The sequence below is a fragment of the Trachypithecus francoisi genome, unplaced genomic scaffold, assembly GCF_009764315.1.
Source record: "Trachypithecus francoisi isolate TF-2019V2 unplaced genomic scaffold, Tfra_2.0 Lachesis_group19, whole genome shotgun sequence".
In the NCBI taxonomy this organism is placed as follows: domain Eukaryota; kingdom Metazoa; phylum Chordata; class Mammalia; order Primates; family Cercopithecidae; genus Trachypithecus; species Trachypithecus francoisi.
The window spans coordinates 35,468,643-35,489,782 of NW_022681464.1; the positions used below are offsets into that span (position 1 = coordinate 35,468,643).

General features: G+C 43.3%; 1 long non-coding RNA gene across 1 annotated transcript; it reads right to left on the minus strand.

The window, feature by feature from the left end:
• Window positions 1–1,029: 1,029 nt before the first annotated feature.
• On the minus strand, window positions 1,030–20,896 carry LOC117063860. Its single transcript, XR_004429129.1, has 4 exons — window positions 20,606–20,896; window positions 10,241–10,314; window positions 5,191–5,478; window positions 1,030–1,110 (listed from the first exon to the last, which is right to left on the minus strand). It is a non-coding gene; the product is annotated as an uncharacterized LOC117063860 (long non-coding RNA).
• Between the last annotated feature and the right edge of the window lie 244 nt (window positions 20,897–21,140).

Genomic DNA, 21,140 nt, shown 5'->3' on the forward strand with positions numbered 1-21,140 from the left:
CATGCAATATTAACAGCCATCTATTTGCTATGCTTTATTCACTTTCACCTCTGAGTAAATTGAAGTATTATTATATCCAAACCCACGACAGACTTCTGGGGTTCAGGTAGGAGGAATGCAATTCAGCCACAGACCTCTGATGGTTTTTTTTTTTTTTTTTTGAGACGGAGTCTCGCTCTGTCCCCGGGCTGGAGTGCGGTTTTTTATCTTTTAAAGATGGTTAAAGAATAACATCTGGAGGGCATGGTGGCTCATGCCTGTAATCCCGGCACTTTGGGAGGCTGAGGCAGGTGGATCACCTGAGGTCAGGGGTTCGAGACCAGCCTGGCCAACATGGTAAAACGCTGTTTCTACTAAAAATGCAAAAATTAGTTGGGCATGGTGGCGGGTGCCTGTAATCTCAGCTACTCAGGAGGCTGAGGCAGGAGAATTGCTGGACCCCGGGAGGCGGAGGTTGCAGTGAGCCGAGATCGCACCATTGCACTCCAGCCCAAGCCGACAACAAGACTCAGTCAAAAAACAAAACAAAACAAAACAAAACAAAAAATAAAAACATCAAAGACAAAGGATTTTTTTCCAATCCATAGGCAATTAGAAGTAGTCTTGAGAATTTATGAAAACAGAATTCTGTATTTCCTCTATCCCTTGGGAAAACATTTTCACATATAGAGAGGTAATTACTATCTCTGGAATCTTTTCTGACCGCTCTGGTTCAAAACGAGCACTGAAAGGCTTTAAATAAGGTCAGAGTGAAACTGGCCAAACCCACTAAGTGTTCTTTTTAACTTAGACAGCTAGAGAAGAACACACAGAATTCTTTCCTCTCCTCTTTTCTCCTTTTCTTCTCCCCATAGTCTTTTTTTCCAAAAACATTTAATACCTACTATGTACAAACATTATACTAGACACTTGGGATACAAAGATAAATAAGAAGTGGTCCCACATGTCAGATCACCATCTATGGAAGTCAAAACAATTAGGTCGTTCATTTGTTTATTCATTCATACAAATAGTACCTACTGAGCACCTACTATGTTCTGTATGTACCGCACATTGAGGTCACGATAAACAACTCAGTTACGTAGGGATGTGAGTGAACGCTAATGCCACCTGGGTCAAAAATAAAGGGATGGTAGATGTTCAGGTTATCAATTTTCCCTCCTGCCTGTGCATTTCAAATATACAATAATAATAAATAACAATAAATGTGTTCAAATGATCCATTGTCTAAATCTTTGACATAAAAAAATTTCACTAAGAATAAATGGAATAAAATACCCATCAGGCACTACGAGGTATCAGTTAAACTGAAACTCAGTAAAATGACTTAGTCAAAGATAAGAAACTGAAGACTAGATGATCCCTGCAGAGTATGTTATGAAGTCTTTTCATTATTATGTAACTTTCTTGCCTGAAAGATGTGCCTCACCTATTAAAACACTTGTATCTGCCTACTTAGACTTGAAAAAAATTATTTTTCAACTCTTCAAAATGGAGAATGTCAGTGTACTTTGAACCATTTGTCAAAAACATAAAAAAGCAACATCCTCCGATGAGGGAAGATGAAAATTTTCTTTTTTTCTTTTTTCTTTTTTTTTTTTTTGAGGCGGAGTCTGTCGCCCAGACTGAAGTGCAGTGGCGCGATCTCGGCTCACTGCAATCTCTGCCTCCCGGGTTCATGCCATTCTCCTGCCTCAGCCTCCTCACCCGGCTAGTTTTTCATATTTTTTAGTAGAGACGGGGTTTCACCGTGTTAGCCAGGATGGTTTCGATCTCCTGACCTCGTGATCCGCCCGTCTTGGCCTCCCAAAGTGCTGGGATTACAGGCTTGAGCCACTGCGCCCGGCCTGGGGAAAAAGCTTTAATAAAGAGGACCAACAAAGCCAGAAATTGGTTATCTCAAAAAACGAATAAAATTGTCAAATCTCTGGCAAGACTGATCAAGAAAACAAGATAAGGTACCATAAATTATATTAGAAATAGAAAAGAAGATATAACTGTAATTATAGCAGAAATGTACAATAGAAAATAATAATATTATATACAACTTTATGCCAATAAATTTCAAAATCATAAATGAAATATGTAATTTACTGGAAAACTATACATTACAAAAACTGAAACAAGAAGAAACAGAAAATCATAATGGTTCATATGCGTTAAAGAAACTGAATCATAAAAAAATTAAAGCAATAGAATTCATAAAAGAAATTGAAATAATTCAAAATCTTTCCTTAAAGAAAATATGAGACCCATTGTTTTATTGTTAAATATTACCAGACATCTAAGGGTTAAATAACTTCAAGCTTTACAATATTTTCAAATGATAAATCCCTAATTCATATTATGACACCAGCTTAACCTTAATGCTAAAACTGGTCCCAGCCAGCACATTAAAGTTTTTGGAAAATTAATAGGGTTGGAAAGGGTAAAACGAAGCTACCATTCAGAGATGATAGACTTGTTCACATAGAAGACCCAAAGAAGCTTACACATTATTAGAATTAAAATAAGATTAGTAAAATTTCCAAATACTAAATCAATACACCAGGTTAACTGCCTTTCTCTTCACCAGCTACTGTCAATTAGAATATGCAAATAAAAATATTTTATTAATAATTTAATACTAGCAATAAAAATATAAAATACCTAGGAGTAAGTCCAACAAAAGATGTACGAGACTATATGTAAAAATTATAAAACTTTTTAAAGAAGGCATTAAAGAAAAAAATTTTTTTTTTTTTTTTTTTTTTTTTGAGGCGGAGTCTTGCTCTGTCACCCAGGCTGGAGTGCAGTGGCCGGATCTCAGCTCACTGCAAGCTCCGCCTCCCGGGTTTATGCCATTCTCCTGCCTCAGCCTCCCGAGTAGCTGGGACTACAGACGCCCGCCACCTCGCCCGGCTAGCTTTTTGTATTTTTTAGTAGAGACGGGGTTTCACCGTGTTAGCCAGGATGGTCTCGATCTCCTGACCTCGTGATCCGCCCGTCTCGGCCTCCCAAAGTGCTGGGATTACAGGCTTGAGCCACCGCGCCCGGCCAAAAAATTTTTTTTTTTGAGACAGAGTTTCTCTCTTGTCACCCAGGCTGGAGTGCAATGGCGTGGTCTTGGCTCACTGCAACCTCTGTCTCCGGGTTCAAGCAATTCTCCTGCCTCAGCCTCCTGAGTAGCTGGGATTACAGGTGCCAGCAACCATGCCTGGCTAATTTTTGTATTTTTAGTAGAGATGGGATTTCACCATGTTGGTCAGGCTGGTCTCGAATTCCTGACCTCAGGTCATTCACCCACCTTGGCCTCCCAAAGTGCTGGGATTATAGACGTGAGCCACCACACCCAGCCAAAACATTTTTAAGACTGGAAAGATGACATGTTTATAGATAAAGACTCAATATTTAAAGTCACAAATGCCTCCACCCCAATGATTTATGGATTCAATGTAAATCCAATCAAAATCTCAAAAAGGGTCCATCATGAAATTTGACAAGATGATTCTAAAATTTATAAGGAAGACCAAAAAGTCAATAATACAGCAAAGACATTCATGCAAAATAAAAGAGAAGGATGTGCTTACCAGGTATCAAGACTTATTATTCTATAGCTACTGTATTAATTTAAATGATGCAGTCATTGTGTAGGGACAGACAAACCGAATCAACGGAGCAGCCACAGACCCAGCATACATGGAAAACTGATGAGACCATTCAATCTGTGGTGCTGAAGCAATGATCCATATTTAAAAAGATGAAAACGTATCCCTACCTTACACTATTCAAGGTAAATTAAGGAATTTATCAATTCAAGACAGATTAAGGAGCTTCAATGTGAAAAGCAAAACTTTAAAACTTTTAGTATGCAGTACCTTAAAGTAGGGAGAGATTTCTCAAATAAGATATAAAAATCACTAACTATAAAGTATTGAATAATTCAACTACAGTATAAATCAGGGGTCCCCAACCCCCAGGCCACAAACCAGTACCTGTCCGTGGCCTGTCAGGAACCCAGCTGCATATCAGGAGGTGAGTGGCGGGCAAGTGAGCTTTACCACCTGAACTCTGCCTCCTGTTAGATCAGCCCGGACATTTGATTCTCATAGGAGCTCGAACCCCATGTGAACCGTGCATGCAAGGGATCTAGGTTGCATGCGCCTTATGAGAATCTAATGGCTGATGATCTGTCTCTGTCTCCCTTCACTCCCAGATGGGGCTGTCTAGTTGCAGGAAAACAAGCTCAGGGCTCCCACTGATTCTACATTATGGCGAGTAAGTAATAATAATAGAAATAAAGTGTGGAATAAATATAATGTGCTTAAATCATCCCAAAACCACCCCCCCACCTCACCCCGCCTGTCAATGGAAAAATTGTCTTCCACAAAACCGATCCCTGGTGCCAGAAAGGTTGGGGACCGCTTGTGTATGTTACAATTCGTGATAGTCAAAAGATATAGTGGTCCCCTCTTATCTCTTGGGGAGACACTCCAAGACCCCCAGTAGATGCCTGAAACCACAGATAGTCCCCAACCCTATATATAGTATGTATAGTTGTTTCTATACTTACAAACTTGTAATCAAGTTTAATTTATAAATGAGGCACAGTAAGAGATTAACAAGAATAATATAACAGGTATACTGTAATAAAAGTTATATGAATGTGGTCTCTAGCTCTCTTTCTTCCTCAAAATACAGAAATATTTTTGGGCCTCGATTGACCACAGGTAACAAATCTCAGAAGGTGAAACAGTGGATAAGGGTGACCTTCTGGGCCGGGCGCGGTGGCTCAAGCCTGTAATCCCAGCACTTTGGGAGGCCGAGACGGGCGGATCACGAGGTCAGGAGATCGAGACCATCCTGGCTAACATGGTGAAACCCCGTCTCTACTAAAAATACAAAAAACTAGCCGGGCGAGGTGGTGGGCGCCTGTAGTCCCAGCTACTGGGGAGGCTGAGGCAGGAGGATGGCGTAAACCCGGGAGGCGGAGCTTGCAGTGAGCTGAGATCCGGCCACTGCACTCCAGCCTGGGCGACAGAGTGAGACTCCGCCTCAAAAAAAAAAAAGGGTGACCTTCTGTATTATAAAGACAGCAAAAAAGGTATGCCTTGAAACAAGATTTTTAGAGCACATTTGATGAATTGTTTCTATTCTATATTGTTGCATAACTACAAATTTTCTAGCTGGAAACAATAACTATTTTACTACCTGTGAGTCTCTGAATCAGGAATGTGGGCTGAGCTCAATGAGCAGTTCTTCTCTTTCCTGGGGCGTTAGTGGGGATCACAGGTGCATTCAGCTGGGAGCTTGGCTGAGGCTTCCAAGACAGTTTCATTTGTATGGATAGAGCATCAGCTGAGGCGGTTGAATGAGCAGTGGCTGCCTGGGCCTCTCTTTCTCTGTATACCATTTCTCATCGTGTGGAGAGTCTCTCTGCATGGCCTCTCTCTCCATCAGGATAGCTGAAGCTTTTCGCACAGCCGCTAACTTCCAAGACTGTGAAATGGAAACCATAAGGCCTCTAAGGCTTTGGCCTGGAGCTAACGCATCATCACTGCCATATTCTATTGATCAAAGCAACACACAGGGCCACCTCCAATCCAAGAGGAGGTGCGATAACCCCACCTCATGATGAAAGGTGGCAGGTGGCGCGCACCTGCAGGGATGAGAGGAACTGTTGGCAGCCTTTTCTGCAGACATTCTATGCACTGATAAGGTTTTAATATCCTAAATATGTAAAGGATTCCCATGAATCATCAAGAAAAAGATAAAAATAGAAAAATGCAAAAACACAGACATCCGTAGAAGAGAAACATGAATGGCCTGTAAACATACGGAAAGATGTTTACTCTCATTATTCAAGAAAAATATATTAAATCTACCAAAGAGTGAAAATTTGAAAGTCAGACAAGACCAAGTATTGGTGGGAACTGTTATATAGAGCTAATGTGAGTGTAAAATTACACATTACTTGAGAAAACAATTTTGCATCGCCTAGTAAAGATGAGTGTATATACACAGCAGTCCCACTCTTGGGAAAATTCTTGTACATATGTCCTGAAGACAAGTAAAATAATATTCTTAGGAGGATTTGGGAGGTTGGGGGGAAATACTAAAAACAACCTAATTGCCAATCAATGATTGAATGGAGAAATAAGCGGCAGTGGATTCATATCACAGAATACTATAATCCACAGCTAGACATGCCTCAATGTGGATGAAGCTTGAAAACACGATGTTGAAGTGGAAAAGAGTCACAGAAGGTAATTTCGGTGTAATTCTATTTATATACAAAGCTTACAAACAGGAAAACTGAACAACATATTGTTTAGAGCGCCAAACTTATAAATGTGCTTGCGCGCGCGCGCGCACACACACACACACACACACACACACACACACACACACACACACATATGTATGAGGGAAATGCTTAGCCCAAATTTCAGAATAGAGGGTAACTGGAGTGGGGAAAGGGAGGAGGCAAACATGGACTTCAAAGATACTGGTAATATTCTCTCTCTCACTCTCTCTCTTTGAGCTCAATCATAGTTATATAGGTGTTTGTTCAAATATTATTCAAATATTTTTAGTTCTGAGAGTATTGATTATATACACATTCTGCACGTAGAAAGTATTTTTTTTTTTTTTTTTTTTTTTTTTTTTTTTGAGACGGAGTCTCGCTCTGTCGCCCGGGCTGGAGTGCAGTGGCCGGTTGTCAGCTCACTGCAAGCTCCGCCTCCCGGGTTTATGCCATTCTCCTGCCTCAGCCTCCGAGTAGCTGGGACTACAGGCGCCCGCCACCTCGCCCGGCTATTTTTTTTTTTTGTATTTTTTTAGTAGAGACGGGGTTTCACCGTGTTAGCCAGGATGGTCTCGATCTCCTGACCTCGTGATCCACCCGTCTCGGCCTCCCAAAGTGCTGGGATTACAGGCTTGAGCCACCGCGCCCGGCCACGTAGAAAGTATTTTTTAAAAAACAGATCTGACTCTATTGCCCAGGCGGGAGTATAGTGGCACGATCTTGGTTCACTGCAGACTCTGCCTCCCGGGTTCAAGCGATTGTTCTGCCTCAGCCTTCCAAGTAGCTGAGATTACTGGCATGCGCCAGCACATCAGCTAATTTTTGTATTTCTAGTAGAGATGGAGTTTTTAGTAGAGATGTTGGCCAGGCTGGTCTCGAACTCCTGACCTCAAGTGATCCACCCACCTCAGCCTCCCAAAGTGCTGGGATTACAGGTGTGAGCCACTGTGTCTGGCCTAGAATGCATTTTTAAAGTAGCAAGGGATCTTTCAATAAATTGCTGAGAACAAAACACCTTGATGACATGAACAGAAAAATGATACTTTCATGTATGACCATGGGAAAGACTTCAGATTGGCATGTGACTCAATCCTTTCTTGTTCCCATACACTGAAATACCTGGAGATGAAATGTCTGGGAATTGCTTCCAAATAATCTGACGGGGGTAGATAATGATGCAACATATCAACCGTGAGTTGGTCACTGCTGAAGCTGGGTTCATTTGTACTCTTCTCCCTCCTATTGTGTATGTGTGAGGAGGGGTAAGAGGGGACAAGGGTTGAGAACCCTCATCAGAAGATAACTGGAACAAGTGAAGATATTTATGGATTATCTGAATGCTAAGCATTCCCTGCTATAAAGCATAAAACAGAGGAGATTAAAAAAGAAAGGGGAACAAAATGAAGGGGGACTCACCAGCTTTTTACATGCAGGAAAGAGTCTAGTTGGCCAGAACACATAAAATGTGCAAGCATGAGAACACGAAAGACCCAGCCAGGCTGGCATGGGAGGCGGGGGAGGAGGTGGGATCTGGAAGGCCAGCCATGGACGGCTCTAGAGCTGTGCATGAGTCCATCCCACTGCTGCTGCTGTTGCTGCAAACCTTCAGAGCAGTGCTGTGGCCCTGAGCCCTTGGGCTGGCCAGAGGAAGCCCACAAACAGGACGCTGTGGCCATCCTGTAGTGCCACACCGGCTATCAGCCACCCGACTTGGGTGGTCTATGACAGAGGAAGCCCCATCACCAGACTCTCCCCTTCTAAGACTGACTCCAAGACTCTGAGACTCTTACTGCCCTTTGAAGACTCTGACTCTGGACTTCCATGGTTTGCAGCTGCCAACCCAGTTCCCACCATACCTGAGTACCCATCAGCCCTTCACAGGACTCAGGCCACCCCCAACTTCCACCCTCCAAGTTCACAGGCTCACCTCCTATGCCTAACCAAGTAGACCCCTGCAGTTCTGAACATGCTCCCCTTCTGGCTTCTACTCCTTTCTACGTGTTCTTCCCCCTGCATAAAAGCCTTCTGCTCCTCCCTACCGCTTGTTCTCTTGGGCAGTTCATAGTCATTTTACCAGAATGGGCTCAAGTGTGTCCTCCTCCTCCAGGGAGGCGCCTCCCTGACTCTGCAGGCCGAGCAGAGCTGTTCATCCTCTGCTACACAGCATCGTCCTCGGGGCTATAAGTATTTGCAACATGGCTGGCTCTTTCCACCCTGCAGAACTGTTCCTCTGCTAAATACTGGAGCCTCTTGTAGAAGAATCCGAAGATGAGTTTTCAGCTCTATGTTAGAAGGTACTCATTAGAGCCAGAAAATGAAGGAAAATCTTCTCTTCCAATCACAATCTCCTATCTCTGTGACCCCCATTATACATAGAAAAATGGTCTCAAAAAGCATATGTTTGCTATTTCAATGATTGTAGAAAGTATCAGAGGAAGGCGATTATGTTTGCAAGGGGATGTTGCAGTTTAATCCTGGTTTTTGTTCTTTTCGATTTTCCATAATTATGTGTTGCTGTGATTTAGATGAAGTTAGCCTAGACAAGTTTTGCTGAAATAAAGGACTGCAGTTGATGCCCTCCTCCCCTGTGTATTGGTTCCTCCTTCATATTAAATGACCGCTTTCACCAACCTTCACCAGAAGCAAAGTCACACCAACCCCTAAGTGAGCCAGGGTGGAGGGAAAAGGAGAGAAGAGAGAAGGTACTGAGTTTTAGAAAGCTATGATACCAGTCCCTTCTTACAGGGAAAGAGAGATCTGGCTCATTAAACATTAGGTTGGGCACGGTGGCTCATGCCTGTAATCCCAGCACTTTGGGAGGCTGAGGCACGGAGGCTGAGGAGTTCACTTTGGGAGGCTGAACTCCTTACTTGAGGTCAGGAGTTCAAGACCAAACTGGCCAACATGGTGAAACGCCGTCTCTACGAAAAATACAAAAAATTAGCCAGGCATGGTGGTGCACGCCTGTAATCCTAGCTACTCAAGAGGCTGAGGCAAGAGAATAGCTTGAACCTGGGAGGCAGAGGTTGCAGTGAGCCGAGATTGCACCACTGCATTCCAGCCTGTGTAAGAGAAGGAGACTCCATCTCAAAAAATAAAATTAAATATTAATCATTTTTAAAATTACATCAAGAAACCTATGCTAAAAAGGAGGATGTGGTTGGACTGGTTCATTTTTCTCCTCTAGTTTTGAGCTCCCATGCTCAAGAAGAAGAACAAAGCTAGCTGTGGCCAAACTTGGCGATTTAAACTTCTGCCATATCCATGGTATCTGTTTTTATTTAGTAATACTGTATATTTTTATCCAGCACTGTCCTATTGCACATATGATATAGTACATGTGCAATGTTTTGGATCATATCTATGGTACAGAACAGAGGGCAATTACTCTAATTTATGGGTGATCCCAATTGTCACTTTCCCCAAACAGCAATGGAATTTTTCAATATCTTCAGAACAAATCCCTCCTCTGGAGCAGTAAGCATAATATGACAGTGTGTCAACCATGGATTTGTTTCAAGATTATTTACTTACAATTCAACAACACTACTGGCCCATGGAATGCCCCGTCAGCAAAAGCTGCATTGTTTGAAGTAGCTTGGGGAGACAGCCAGGGTTTCAGAATCCAAAGAATGTAGTTTTCCTAAATACCTCAGGATTACGAGATGCTATAGAACTAATAAATTTGCTCCTTAAAATAGTCCAGAAGGAATCCAAACGGCTACATGTTTGAAAGTTTAGGTTATTAATGGGGAGAGAGAATGCTGTTTCATCCCTTGGGCTCACATAATGAGTACCATGGGCCACTTTTTTCTCCCTTTCTTCTCTTTCTGATTATTTTTAAAAGGATAAATTCCAGAGGTGGATAACCTTTTGGAAAACAAGGATGAAATGATGAGAGATGATGTGCAAGAGACCCACGCAATGAAACCTTTTAAGTTGGAAAATGCTTACCTGGTGCTGCTGGTTGCTTCTCGGGATGGTGAGTTGGGCAATCTCATCCACCTATGGATAAACTGGATCATGCTCTGTAGGTGTAACCAGTAATACAGTAACACAATGGAATCGAATGTTCTACAACTGGTTTATTGTTTTCATACTAGATCTAACCTATATTTACTAAGTTGGTGCAAAATAAATGAAAAGCAATGGCAGAAAACCGCAATTACTTTTGCACCAACCTAATACATCATATTTTAAAACGTTCAAAGCATTTTCCCATCTGCAATCTAATTTTTCTCGCAGTCACTCAGAGAAAGAAGTTATGATTATCACCAATTACAAATGAGGAAGTTCCAGCTCAGAAGACTTAGCAACTTACCTAAGTTCACCTGGAAAATGGGTGGAAGAGTGTGGATGAAAGCTCAGGTCTCTTAGTCCAGTGGTCATAACCTCTAGCGTATCCATGATGTATTTAGTTGTGCAAATTCAAATTTTATGAAGCATGCACAGAGACTTCATCCACAGTAATGAACTTTTAAACTGAGAGCAAATCTTTCCGGAATAAAAAATCCACCACTCAGCCCCCACTGCAGCTTCACGTGTCCAGTGGAATGTGAGCAGAAAGGATGAAGACAACTTTTGGTACATAAAAGGCTTGTGCACTCCCCTGTCTTGGCCAAGGTCCCCCTGAGACTAGAATCTAAACCTAAAATTCAACTGCAGGTTTATTTGGGAAGTGATCTCAGGGAGCAAGGCTGAGGGATAGAGAGGGTGGCAAGAAAGAGGGGAGGTCAATGCAAGAAAGAGGTACTAAGTTGGACACTCTTATGGGTGACTGGTGCTCAATCCCACAGGACCTTGTGACGGGAAGACATAAGGGGGAAATATCCACTGATACTAGTCTGCCATTGATCAAAGTGTTAAGTGTACACTGCTGTGATGTCTAGAAGCCCCAGAACAGAAATTGAGAGGCTTGGGGCATGGGCCAAAGTGAGGTACTAACAGGTTGCAATTGTGCAAACTGGCAAAGTCTGCACAGATCTGATCATCACAGGATTAGTTAGGTGGGGCTGAGAGGATTTGAAATCATCTTTAAGTAGTTTCCCTTCCTGCTAGGAAAGATGCCTGTGGTAGTAAGCCAGCTCAGATCATGCAGACAAGGGCAAACCACCTGGGAGGCCTGGGGCGATAATACTGAAGGATCTTGGCACCCTGGAAATATCTAAGTAGCCATGTGAACTTGAGCTGTACAAGAGAAAAATAAATCTATTTCATTTAAGCGACCCTTATTGTGTAAACTAATAAAAAGTACATCTGATAACCATGAGCTACAAACATCAAACTGGAGAGACTTGTTTAGACCAGCGAATAAAAAGTTTAGGTGTTACTAAGCAGCAAAGCCATGGTCCATATGATGAGCACATTGAAAATTTCACCTCTGTTTGGCTCAGTCCGCGACACGAAAGAACAATTGTGACAATTGGTACTGAATTATTGAATTCGCTGGATGGTGTTGCCATCCAAACACAACCCCTCCAAATACTTTATAAAATACACACATTCTTAGGCCAGGCACAGTTTCTCACTCCTGTAATCTCAGCATTTTGGGAGGCCAAGGCGGGCAGATCACCTGAGGTCAGGAGTTCAAGACCAGCCTGGCCAACATGGTGAAACCCTGTCTCTACTAAAAATACAAAAGTTAGCCAGGCGTAGTGGTGGGCACCTGTAATCCCAGCTACTTAGGAGGCTGAGGCAGGAGAATTGCTCAAACCTGGGTGGTGGAGGTTGCAGTGAGCTGAGATGGTGCCATTGCACTCTAGCTTGGGCAACAAAAGTGAAACTCCATCCCCAAAAAATAAATGAGTAAATAAATAAAATAAAATATACATGTTCAAGACTTAGCACACTGTATTTTAAGCTGAAGCAATGTAATGATAATTTTTTTTTACAAATATGATTTTATGTCATTGTATCATACCAGTTATCAAGAATTGATATAGCTTTAGCACACTAAATATACCCCTCACTGAATACACTTTTAGCTAGTAAGTGACTAAATTTGACAGAGCCTTGAATAGGATATATAAAGGGACTGTGTTAACTGCTTTCCTTCAAAGTGCACATACTGACTTGAGGAAAAATCTGTGCCACATTATGAAGGAGGAAGTAGGTACAGGGAGTGGGGGACAACTTGACGAAAGTGGCCCAACTCGAAACTGGCAGAGCTGGGATTTGAACCCAGGCATGCTTGACTCACAAGTCTCTGCTTTACTCATTACGCTAAATCTGATTGAAGAAAGTTTTAGCTCTGATATTCTCTGGGACACTAGAACACCTAAAATAAATAGTTTGCTCGCCTGGTGCTTAAAGGGAGGGCCATAAAGGAAGAGCACAATGTCAGGATCAGAAGACTCGGCCATGCATGTGGCTCACTCTGTCATCCCAGCACTTTGGGAGCCTGAGGCAGGAGGATCACTTGAGCCCAAGAGTTGAGACCAGCTTGGGCAACATAGTGAGACCTCCATCTCTACAAAAAATAAAAAAATCAGCTGGGCGTGGCAGTGCACACCTATAGTCCCAGCTACTTGGAAGGCTTAGGTGGGAGGATCACTTGAGCCCAGGAGGTTGAGGCTGCAGTGAGCCATGATTGTGCCACTGCACTCCAGCCTGGGCAACAGAGGAAGATTCTGTCTCGAAAATAAATAAATAAAAAGATCAGACGACCAGTGTTGTTCTCTGTGTGAATAGGAAAACAGCTGAGACTGTCTGACCTCAGGCACTTCCTTGATAAAATGGGAATAATACAACCTACCTTACAGGCTTTTGGAGATGTTAAATGAGTGTATATGTATATATGCTTTATAAACCATAAAGTACTACATTTACTTACTGTGGGCCATGCACAGTATTAAAGCACTTTACATGGATAATCTCATTTAATCACCACTACAACCCTATGAGCTAATTATTCTTCTGTTTGTGGTATAGGAATTTGAAGTTCAGCTTGCCCGTGGCCAAGTAACTAGTAGAAGGAGGAGGCTGATGTTCAAAGGCAGTCACAAAGGGCTTATGGGTCCACACTCAAGCCCCCCACCACACTGCTGCCCTGTACACGTGGTCATATGGCCACTACCTACATATTTACATGCCACCTACATAATGTGGACAACCCGTCTCAGATTCAAACGGACTCTATAGCTGCAACACTCCTGCCTTCTCCTCACTGGAGTGTTAACAGGCTCTGGCAGAAGTGGAATGATGAGAATCAGAGGACAGACATCTCTCTGGGAGCTGCTTTTTCCTAAGACCAGGGATACAATTTCCGAACACATTCTTAATTTTATCCCATTTATCTAGACATTAGTCCTAGTCTGATAAATTTCTGGAGTGCCCTCATGCTAAATTTGAATGTATTTATTTTTTGTGTATTATACTTCATCCTTAATGAATCAGGAATTCTAAGGCACCTCTTTATCTTAAAGAGTACCTAAGCATAAAATATATGGCTTATGTTTTAGTCTCTAAAATTTGGCTGTGTTGGGAAATTAAGATGTTTACAGTCTAAGCCAGGTACAGTGGCTCAGGTCTGAAATCTCAGCACTTTGGGAGGCTGAGGTGAGAGGGTCACTAGAGGCCAGGAGTTTGAGACCAGCCTGGGCAACAGAGCAAAACCTCATCTCTATAAATTTTTAAAAAAATAACTAGCTGAGGCCACGCGAGGTGGCCCATGCCTGTAATCTCAGCACTTTGGGAGGTTGAGGGCAAATCGGTTGAGGTTGGGAGTTCAAGATCAGCCTGATGAACATGGTGAAACCCCGTCTCTACTAAAAATACAAAAATTAGCCGGCCATGGTGGTGCGTGCCTGTAATCCCAGCTACCCGGGAGGCTGAGGCAGGAGAATCGCTTGAACCCGGGAGGCGAAGGTTGCAGTGAGCCATGATCACACCATTGCACTCTAGCCTGGGCAACAAGAGCAAAACTTTGTCTCAAAATAAAAATAAAAGTAAAAATGATTAGCTGGGCATGATGGCATGTGCCTATAGTCCCAGCTACTCAGGAGGCTGAAGCGGGAGGATCATTTGAGTCCAGGAGGTCAAGGCTGCAGTGAGCCCTGACTGTGTCACCGAACCCTAGCCTGGGTGACAGAGTGAGACCCTGTCTCTGAAACTATATAAATATATACATATTTTTAAAAGATGCTCACAGCTTTAAAGCAGAAAGAGAGGCTAAGAATGTCTACCACTTTCTTAGGATTCACTAAATACTCGTGATTTTGAGTTCACGAAGACACTTCCGTTGTGAGATATGTATCCCCCCTTTTTAGTCCAGCTTGGTAGATGAGTTTGATGTGTGAGTTTACATTTGAGAGTGAGTTTGCCTCCTCTTTCCCCCACTTGCCTCATTCTCATACGTTATCTGTAAAATATTCTTTTTCAATGTGCCTGTATGAAATCTGTTCTTAGAGGCTGTGGGAGTGTTAAGATTAACTATGGACTCAATAGTAATGCAATGGGGTCTGAGATCACCCTGGCAGGCAAACACTTTGCATGAGGTGTAATTGAAAACACTAGTACAACTAAATAACCCAGTTTCCATTCTAAGCTTTGTCCCCTGTGCAGCATTCAAGGCAAAAGAAGCCCTGACCAGTGCCACGTGAAAAAAAGTAAAAGAACATGGATTTCAGATAAGAATGATCCAGAAACCAAAGGAATTTGGGAAAGACTTTATAGATGCAAAGGAGCAAATGCAGAACATGAAGAAAACTAAGAGGGCCTCAGTTCGGGGTGGGGAACCCACTGAGCTTCAAAAGATGTTTAAGCAGCATCTAAATGAAAAACCTCCCTGGGCGTGGTCAGTTGCCAACTCAAAAGGATGAGGGAGACATCATCGTCTTGCCTAATTGCACCCCCCCTTTCCTACTTAGAGCTTAGCAGGAGGGGGCTGTAATATGATTACTTGTTGAGAAAGGGATTTCTAGTTGCTGCTTCAGAGGAGACTGAAATGACCTATTGCTTTCCTTTGATGTTTTGTTTGCTGACACAACTGCTGGACTTTGAAATGCAGTAGAACTCTAATTTAGTTCAGAAGCTTGTTTTTAAACATATATTTCAGTCAGAGAACTGATTTTTATCTAAAATCCACTTCTCAGAATTTTAAAAAATGCGTCTTTTCTTCACAAAAGGCATAAGTTTCCTCTCCCATCTCATCACTTTCATTTGGCTTCTCCAATTCCCTCTGAGCTGGGAGCAGACTTCTGGAAACAAGACTGTTGTGGAGCGCATGGGAGAGGGTCCTAGCCCCCAGCTGTTCTGTTCCCTCACTGTGCCATGTACTGGACCTCATGGATGGCCTCTAAGACTGGACCTAGATCAGCCTCGCTGCCAATCCTAGAGGACTACTAGGCCCAAGGAGGTTCCAGTGGAAAGGACGCAGGGACACGGCAGGCAGAGCGGGCTTCTCTCCTTCCAAGCTCGTGTGGGGAGAAAAATCAGACAGGTTAATTGCTACATCTTCATTAGTTGACTTTCCCCTGTGGGCTGGTCCTGTAGTATGGCCTAACCTTTAGTAAAGATAGTTATGCTAAAGGAACTAGGCACAGATGGACTTTAGGCTAGAATTCCATCTTCCCTCTGTCTCTGTCCTTTCCTCTGAGAAGTATCCTTACTGCTTGAACCTCAGCAAAAGAGGTGGCCTCTGCAAGGGCTGGGTGGATAACGTGCACCCTATAGGCCAAGTTCTGCTTCACCTGTTTTCTTGGACCTGCACAGTTTTCTTTTTTTCTTTTTTCTTTTAATTTGAATGTCAGTGTCTTTAAAAAGGGCACAAACTCTCCAGGCCACTGTTAATCCCTAAATCCACCCTTCCCAGGCAGCCCGCTTGGCTCATTCTGTGGTACCTAACACCACTGTGGGCGTCTGACCTTTCAACCTCTGGTGAATGAAAAATTCTCAGTTAACAGCCTCAGAAACAGCTTTAGATCCTGACGTTCCAGGGCCCTTGGAGAATAAAAGGTGGATCAAAGAGTAAACCAATCGCTCATAGACTGAGCTATTGGTTTAAAATGAGATTTAAAAATCCAATGAAGCCGCTCCTGGGCCTCCTGGTTCTGCATCTTCTGTTGGATGCCTGCACCTGGTGGGCACTCTGAAGACCACTTACAGGGTGGGACAACTGCAGAATTGCAAACCCCATGAGGTTCTGCTTGGAGTTTATGTCAACATAGATCTTGTCTTTTCTCAGCCTGTTTCCATCAAAGTAATGCTTAATTGGGGCTGATCTGGGCTCTGGGAAGGAAGGGCAGTCATTCTTCCACTGGATGCATTTAATTTTACTCTACCTAACAAGTTCAAAATGCTCTAGACTTTCATTCTTCCTTCCCTTCCTCCTCACACTTTTTCATAGTTTCCCTTCTTTGACTCCCAAACCCAAATGGGGTATCAGTGGAGCAGCTAGGGGTTGGGTAGGGGTGAGAAACATTGTAGATCTTTATTTTATTCACCTCAAGCCCCACATTAAATCCCACATCCGTGTTTGCTAAAACATATAAGGTTCTGTAACCCCTGGTCATGTTCCTGGAGACCATTTAAAGTCATAAAATAAGCAATGTGTACTTTTTTGGAATGGTCAGTCATTTAAAACTATCATAGAACCAGCAAATGCACTATGAAACAGAAAGCAACATTCACTTTTTAAAAAGCTAAAACACAGGATTATAAAGACATTTGATGCTTTTTGCAGGTTTCTTCCAAATGTTTCCCTGTATCTCAGGGGATAGCTTTCAACTCTCTTTTGCTATTAGGAATATTTGGGTGAAAGTTTGAGAAACTGTGTGAAATTCTGGCAGATCTTTTTAGAAAAGTTTGCTTTTGTATCTGAGTGGAGTATTTTCTTATTTCTGGGGTTCATGGAATAAGGAATCATGTAGCCCTTGGCTGGACACTTAAATATGTTCCTGGACTTGCCAAAAAGACTTGGGTTGAATCACTGGACTGGACTTCAAATTCCCATTCGGAGACCACTGGGATCGTAAAACCTCTTGCTGCTGAGTCCATTTCTTGTAACTGGCTCCATGTATTTAAGAATAAATAATTCAGCTCTGTTAGTGTTGGTTTTGGGGTCCCCCTCCACAGCCCCAGCACAGTTATCCTGGTTTGTAGGAGCCGCATCCAGCATTCACATTTTCTCTGTTCTGCATTTGTTGGAAAGTAAATAAGCAGCAGTAAAGAAGCTGTATTATGCATGTTTTCTGCCTTGGGTGGCACCTGGAATTTGCTGAATTTGCTGAGTGCAACTTAAAGTTTAAAAGGCTCCTGAGCCTCACCTTTTTCATGCCATGCAAGTCAAATGGAAAACCAAATAATCAGCATAAGCAAGCTGGTGGGTCCTTTATCTTGGTCTCAACTGACTCCAGACCCTGTTGTGCAATTCCAGTGCTTCTTTTCTCCCCGCTTCCAGCTGTTAAGTCTCCATGACCGGAGTTAAATAACCATCTCCTCTCCCCTTCTCAGAGAATCAACCACCGATTTTGCATAATACTTAGGACATTGTGGTACAAAAAACAAATTGAGGGCCCCCAAAAAACCCAAAAACAAACAGAAACCCACTCATCTCCATTGATTTTCTAGGATGTCTTGTTTACTTTATGTCACTCTCACTAGAACTTAAAAATTACTTTTAAAGTAATAAAGCTGATTTTCACATGCCTTGTACAGACTTTCACTAATGCCAAGCAAAGGCATTTTGCCCAGATTGCTTTCCCCAGCTTATATACAGAGTTGAAAGCAGGGAACGGGGTGAAGTGGAATGGAAGAAGAGCAGATGTAAATACTAAGCATATTGCAGGTTCAGTGACTTGCCCCAGAATGGGAGCCTGTCTTAGATCCTACAAATACCTGTTCAATCCTTCTAGGCAAGATGCTTAATTATTGTTATGTGTAGGGAAGAAAATTGTTATCGGCAGAAGGTATCTGAGTCACATGGCACCAAAATGTATCACTGGTAGCGAATATCCAAGTTATTGTCAGAGAATCCGTATAGGTCTGCAGCAACCTCTGTTCTTACATCCTCAGAAGAAAGAATTCAACTCAGGGTCATAGGCAGAAAAAGAGACTGAGGCAAGTTTCAGAGGAGGAGTGGAAGTTTATGTACGCCTGACAGCAGGAACATAAGGCAAGTGATACAGGAGACTGAAATTATTTTAAGCAGATAATGAGGGCAAAAGAGTCCTCGGCAGAAGGGCTTCCAACAAAGAACAGCCCAAGAAATCACTTCTTTTCCAACAAAGAGCAGCCTGGGAGATCGGGCTGCAAACACAGAGAAGGAAGCTGGAAACTTGCACAAGCGGATGCCAGCAGCTGCACAGTTAGAAAGAGGTGCCTGGGGCCAGGAATGTCCACCATGGGGGCTCCACCTCCCTCTATTTTTAGCACATGCACAGTAAGAAAGAAATAAGTGGCCGGGCTCGGTGGCTCACGCCTGTAATCCCAGCACTTTGGGAGGCCAAGGCAGGCAGATCACAAGGTCAGGAGTTCGAAACCAGCCTGACCGACAAGGTGAAACCCTGTCTCCACTAAAAAAACAAAAATTAGCCGTGTGTGGTGGCACCTGCCTGTAATCCCAGCACTTTGGGAGGCCAAGGCAGGCAGATCACAAGGTCAGGAGTTCGAAACCAGCCTGACCAACAAGGTGAAACCCTGTCTCCACTAAAAATACAAAAATTAGCTGTGTGTGGTGGCACCTGCCTGTAATCCCAGCTACTTAGGAGGCTGAAGCAGGAGAATCACTTGAACCTGGGAGGCGGAGGTTGCAGTGAGCCAAGATCTCACCACTGCACTCCAACCTGGGTGACAGAGTGAGACTCCTTCTCAAAAAAAAAAAAAAGAAAGAAAGAAAGAGAAAAGAAAGAAAGAAGCAACATGGAGTAGCTACTCACCTGTATAATAAAAGATTGGGGTGGGGGCTGCCAGAGATTCGTGCCCTATGCCAATGGCACACATGGTCCTAACCAGTTTTTCATGCCCTATGTAGATCAGATACTGCCTCCCCACTAGCTCATCTATAAAACCCCCTGCATTTAACCACGGACAGGCAACTCATTTTTTCGGGACCCCTCTCTGGGGCAGAGAGCCATTCTCTTTCTTTCACCTACTAAAATTCTGCTCTAAACCCCACCCGTTGTGTGTTTCTGCATCCTTTACCTCCAAGGCCGTGAGACCGAGAACCTTGGGTGTCACCCCAGACAACAAGGCCGCTTCACAAGTACACCTGGAAGACAGCCAGGTGGACACCTTGGAGGTCAAGTGCCCCGTTTGATCTTGAACCTAGGATTTTATATGCTGGCCTACTTCCGGCGTCTTGTGCCCGTTTCCCTCATTCTTCCCTTAGGGTGAACCTCCCACGTGCATAGTGCCCTGCTTGTGATTAGGAGGTGGGCATGTGCAGTGTGTTTAAGAAGCTGTATGCGTGCTCACCTAAGGCTTTCTTCCCTTTTCCAGTGGAATGCCCCTAGGTCATACTCTGCCATTTTGTCTCTTAATGTGCATGCTCAAGCCCACTGGCCCAGTTCCTGAGATCTTATTGGAAGCTGCCGACTATCAATTTCAAGTGTATTCATCTGTTGGGAAACTGTCTCTCCCTGTTGCGGCCATGATCAATGATCATTTTAGAGTGGCAGTGTGACAACTGCCAAACCATCCCCTGATCATCACCTGACATTTCTGGTGGGCTGGGAGGGGAGCCCTTCTTTGCCCCACTCATGCCTGACTACCTACCTACTGCAACAAAATCAGTATCTTGTCTTCCCAGCGATTCTTTATTTTGGTAATATAGAATCAACTTGTGGAGAAGGCAGCATGATGTAGTGAACAAAGCTTCAACAGGCCAGGATTTAAATCCCAGAGCCACCATTTATTGGCCATGTACCATTAGATATGTGTTACAGGCCTCTCCTGGTCCTCATTTTTTTCATCTGCAAAATGGGAAGTGATGGCAAGGATCAAATAAGACGACAACTATAAGAAGCAAGCCCCAAGCTAGGCACACATTAAATGTGTTTCCCTTCCCTTCTTAGGTCAGAATTTGGACTCTGAACATAAAATGTAACTCCCCACCAAGAGCTGACTCTGACTATGGGCACTGTTTCTATGAAGGAAGCTCTTGGTGGCCCTTTGTTGTAACTGTTGATTGCACACATCTGGAAACCATGACAACCGTTGTGCTTTGAGTTCAGCTTGGCCCAAATGTGGCTCTATATAAGGCAGCTTCTATACTTCAGTTTTTCCCAACACATCATAGCTTGGCTTGAGTTTGGGCAGAGGGATGGGTGCCAAAGGAAATGTACAATGTCTGGGAAAAATTCGTATTCAACTAACAATTACCCAGATCTGTATGGCCCCACTGGGGCACTGTTCCTGGAGCTTTCATGTCCATTCTCCCACTGAAAATGCGTAGGAAGCTTTATGATGATGCCTACTTTGCAGGTGTTTCGATGGCTCTGGGTGGTTTAAGTGACTTTCCAAGGTCACAGAGATAATAAGGCAAGGACTTGGGATAAGATCCCAGGCTTCTGTCATGGAAGAAAGCAGGTCACAAGGATTTGCGGTGTTGGAAGAACAGCGGCTGTAGCGTCTGCCTGCCAAAGTGTGCCTTGAGTTGACACTGTCTACAACAAGCACTGGACGGCAAGAGAGGGGAGGTCCTATGTAAGTTTCCTTGGCCTTTAGAAGAAACCATGTGTCCAGGCTCTCTGTCAACTAAGTCACATATCGAGCTGGGGCAGGTAGTGATATATGGCTAATTAAATGTGCCACGTAAAAAATACTTGACCACGAAGTTTAAAAAACAGTTTGTAAAACACTCCTGGCATCATTTAATCTTTTGGGGTTTTCACTTGTATTCGGAAGGTATTTTAGG